General features: G+C 40.7%; 1 protein-coding gene across 1 annotated transcript in view; it reads right to left on the reverse strand.

Moving 5' to 3' along the window:
- LOC116063117 (myosin-7B-like) overlaps positions 1 to 769 on the reverse strand; it is a 58,880-nt gene extending 58,111 nt beyond the window's left edge. The window contains exon 1 of the mRNA XM_031317975.2: positions 441 to 769. The gene's annotated coding sequence lies outside the window, so the exon portion shown is untranslated. The remainder of the gene's footprint in view (positions 1 to 440) is intronic.
- Positions 770 to 5,000: the final 4,231 nt, after the last annotated feature.

The raw sequence follows: 5,000 nt of genomic DNA on the forward strand, positions 1-5,000 counted from the left end.
CACAGTCTACCATAGCACCTTATCATGGTCATTGCATTTCTGTGAGTGATTTTTATTTATATTTTTACTGTTATATATGTGTGATATATGTGTGTATGTGTGTTTGTTGTGTTATGGTTGTCTAAGCTACTGGATGGCTAAAATTTACCAACCCAGTCACAATCATAGCCACTTTATAAGAGGTAGCTTAACCGATTTGAGTCCTTTTCGATTCAATAGTGTAATGGGTAAAATCACAGAAGTACCATGCAGCATTCTCAATTTCAACTCTAAATGATTTTACCTTTAATCTTATTATGACCAAGAAAGAATAAGTAAGAAGCATGTTGACATATAGACATATGACGTCTGCAGATTACGTTTGGGTTTGTTTTTAAGTAAAGGCTGCAACATGAACGTGACTCCTGACTGGATGACAGAAAGCAGGGCTGTGTACTCACTGCGCTGGCTCTGAAGCTCTCCTGCAGGATTCAGTTTGCGAGGATGTGCAGAGGAACAGAATAGGTTTGCCCCCAGAGCATCAGCTGACTTTATAACCTCCACCGCTGCAGCCGATTGGGCAGACTGGTCTGGTTGAACGGTCATAAAAGGCCTGCTGTTGTCAGACGTAAAGCCCACATCGCTCTCTTCTCATCCCTCTTTTCTCTCTCTGTCACTTCTGTATCTGTGGGCTATCTATGGAAACTGACTGGTCATGTTTACGTCGTCAGCCTGTTCTCATGAAGCATGTGTTCATATAGCTGTGAAAAATAAAGCTCTGTAAAATGGTATGTAGTTCGTGTCCTGAAGAAGTTAAGGAGAAAACACAAGACTTTCACCCAGGAGACCATGTCACGTTTCCTAAACTCAACCGTCCCGTTCTTCTTTTTCTAAACCCAACCCGTCCGCTGTACACGTGGATAGCTCCAAATGCAACGTCCCGTTCTTCGGCGTAAACGCTCGAAAGTGGCGTGTATGTTTACGCAAAGTCATGATATCACGTTGTAGCTGCTGTGAAGGGTCTCCAGCAAACGACAGCCATCAGCCAATTCTGCGGAGTATCAGCCCCGGCCCCAGCACTACCTTCACACTGCCTATAGGCCAGACCCACACAGTAGCTCCGCAACTCCCGTGAGTGACCTCCGTGTCGCTTTTGAATCAGGGCCAACCGAGCAGAGGTGATCTGGGTGAATTGTAACGGCGATTTCAGTGCCTGCCTTCAATATGTGTTCACAGTTAGTATAAGTGACCAGGATGATGGACAAAAATGCCAAAATAAGACCCAAGTTGTAACAGACATGTATTGTCCTATAACCAACACAGACTCCATCTTAATCTCCCATCATCCCTCTCTCTTTCTCTCTCTCCTCTCTCTCTCTCTCTCTCTGTCTCTCTCTCTCTCTCTGTCTCTCTCTCTCTCTCCTCTCTCTCTCTCTTCTCTCTCTCTCTCTCTCTCCTCTCTCTCTCTCTCTCTCTCTCCCTCTCTCTCTCTCCTCTCTCTCTCTCTCTGTCTCTCTCTCTCTCTCTCTCTCTCTCTCTCTCCTCTCTCTCTCTCTCTGTCTCTCTCTCTCTCTCCTCTCTCTCTCTCTCTCTCTCTCTCTCTCTCTCTCTCTGTCTCTCTCTCTCTCTCTCTCTCTCTCTGTCTCTCTCTCTGTCTCTCCCTCGCTCTCTCTCTCTCTCTCTCTCTCTCTCTCTCTCTGTCTCTCTCTCGCTCTCTCTCTCTCTCTCTCTCTCTCTCTCTCTCTGTCTCTCTCTCTCCTCTCTCTCTCTCTGTCTCTCCCTCTCTCTCTCTCTCTCTCTCTCTCTCTCTCTCTCTCTCCCTCTCTCTCTCTCCTCTCTCTCTCTCTCTGTCTCTCCCTCTCTGTCTCTCCCTTTCTCTCTCTCCTCTCTCTCTCTCTCTCTCTCTCTCTCTCTCTCTCTCTCTCTGTCTCTCTCTCTGTCTCTCCCTCGCTCTCTCTCTCTCTCTCTCTCTCTCTCTCTCTCTCTCTCTCTCTCTCTCTCTCTCTCTTTGTAATCCCTGATCAGTGAATGAAAGAGATGAATGAGGTAATGACCTACTCCATCTTTCATTGACCCAGAATATGATACACACAGTGAGCATTGTGTGTTGTCATACGTCATCCCTCTGTTAAACTGAAATGATGAATGTGCCATCTGGATTAAACTTTCGAGCTTCGATATGATGCTATTTTTACTCTTTAATCCTCGAGTTACAGTATACCCCGTACAGAAGAAGTCCAGTCTGCTGCGGTCTCATCCTGCAGCTTCTTTAAACTACGTATCTGTAGTTCTCTGATCAGCTGTCTGCTGTCAGAGCGTTGTTGTTCCAGCGGTCACGGTAGGCTCCAACGCCATTCGGTGATTCTCCGCAGGGTTGTGCGGCGGTGGGAGTGTCACTGAAACGTCCCATTTCTGTCACGTCCTGTTGTGATCTTTAACCCTTGTGTTGTCCTCCTGGGTCAAAACTGAACTTGAGACTTTTCTGACACTTTTTTGACACTTTATTGACACTTTTTAGACACTTTATTGACACTTTTTTGACACTTTATTGACACTTTTTAGACACTTTTTTGACACTTTTTAGACACTTTTTTGACACTTTATTGACACTTTATTGACACTTTTTTGACACTTTTTTGACACTTTATTGACACTTTTTAGACACTTTTTTGACACTTTATTGACACTTTTTTGACACTTTTTTGACACTTTTTAGACACTTTTTAGACACTTTGTTGACACTTTTTAGACACTTTTTTGACACTTTTTAGACACTTTTTTGACACTTTTTAGACACTTTTTAGACACTTTTTAGACACTTTTTTGACACTTTATTGACACTTTTTAGACACTTCCTAGACACTTTTTTGACACTTTTTTGACTGTTGACACTTTTTTGACACTTTATTGACACTTTTTAGACACTTTTTTGACACTTTATTGACACTTTTTAGACACTTTATTGACACTTTTTTGACGCTTTTTTGACACTTTATTGACACTTTTTAGACACTTTTTTGACACTTTTTAGACACTTTATTGACACTTTTTAGACACTTTTTTGACTGTTGACACTTTTTTGATGCTTTTTTGACACTTTATTGACACTTTTTAGACACTTTTTTGACACTTTTTAGACACTTTATTGACACTTTATTGACACTTTTAAAGACACTTTTTTGACTGTTGACACTTTTTTGACACTTTATTGACACTTTTTAGACACTTTTTTGACACTTTATTGACACTTTTTAGACACTTTTTAGACACTTTTTTGACTGTTGACACTTTTTTGACGCTTTTTTGACACTTTATTGACACTTTTTTGACACTTTTTTGACACTTTTTAGACACTTTATTGACACTTTATTGACACTTTTAAAGACACTTTTTTGACTGTTGACACTTTTTTGACACTTTTTTGACACTTTATTGACACTTTTTTGACACTTTTTTGACACTTTTTTGACACTTTTTTGACACTTTATTGACACTTTTTAGACACTTTTTAGACACTTTTTAGACACTTTTTTGACATTTTTTTGACACTTTATTGACACTTTTTAGACACTTCCTAGACACTTTTTTGACACTTTTTTGACTGTTGACACTTTTTTGACACTTTATTGACACTTTTTAGACACTTTTTTGACACTTTTTTGACACTTTATTGACACTTTTTAGACACTTTTTTGACTGTTGACACTTTTTTGACGCTTTTTTGACACTTTTTTGACACTTTTTAGACACTTTTTTGACACTTTTTAGACACTTTATTGACACTTTATTGACACTTTTAAAGACACTTTTTTGACTGTTGACACTTTTTTGACACTTTTTTGACACTTTATTGACACTTTTTAGACACTTTTTTGACACTTTTTAGACACTTTATTGACACTTTTTAGACACTTTTTTGACACTTTATTGACACTGTTTTGAGTGTTGAGATCTCCACCGAGGGCTGTAGTCTAATTGTATATATAAATACAGTATATAGTACATCATTTTTTTTTCCTGGCTCAGAATGGGCCTTTTTGGGGGAACATATGAAAGTAGGGGATTTTCAGTGTCAAACACTTCATTTTCTGCATTCTGATCATTTTTTATCCACCAATTTATGTTAGAAATACCTTTATTCATGTGAAGGAAATACAAGTGACAGTTCAAAGTATAAAAACATAACGGAATATAAGACAGTAAGGGGTCTTTTACATTATGGACCTGGGCCCGGATCCTAAAGTTGACCCTAAAGTCCTGCTTTTTTGATGAAGTGTGAACACATCCAAGTCCACTTGAAAATGTGGTCATTCAACATGACATCATGACTTCATGACTTTGCGTAAACATACACACCCACTTTCCTAAAGCCAAGTGGCGTGTTATCTGTCAACCCGTTCTCATTCCGAAGTCGTAAAGTAAGGACGTTTGGACAGTGGCTGTAAGCGTCTGATGTGACAAAAAAGACGTCTTTCAGCGTGTTTGTGTAACGCCCCGGGGAGAGCAGCAGTTAGAGAGGATTTAGAGAGTAGTATGTAAGGAGGTTGGTTGGGGGGGTGGATGGGTCAAACACAGGACTTTCACCAGGAGAGAGGGGTTCACGTCCTGCTTGGCACGCTTGCTGTAGTCACTTTTTTCTTTCCTCCCGCGTGTCACAGAACCGTACGCTCACCCACGACCTTTTCCTTAACATAACTGCGTCAAAAGGGACGGCAATAGTCCCGACCAAGCACGTTTACTTATAGCGCTAAAGGGACGGCAATAGTCCCGACCAAGTAGGTAACGTTAGCCTACCGTTAGCTAGTTAACGCTACACTTGGCAGCAGGTAACGTTAGCCTACCGTTAGCTAGCAGCTGGATTAAACACGGTTAAAATGTTGACAGCTAAACGGTGTAAAGTGTGACTGTATTTCACTGAAGAGGATCCAACAACAGTCTGTAGCTGCCGTTGTCTGAAAAACAACACAGATGGTGCGTTCACTTGAAACTCGCCAGCCTCGTGCTGCATTCAAAGTTATTGT

The sequence above is a fragment of the Sander lucioperca genome, chromosome 12 (assembly GCF_008315115.2).
Source record: "Sander lucioperca isolate FBNREF2018 chromosome 12, SLUC_FBN_1.2, whole genome shotgun sequence".
Lineage (NCBI taxonomy): Eukaryota > Metazoa > Chordata > Actinopteri > Perciformes > Percidae > Sander > Sander lucioperca.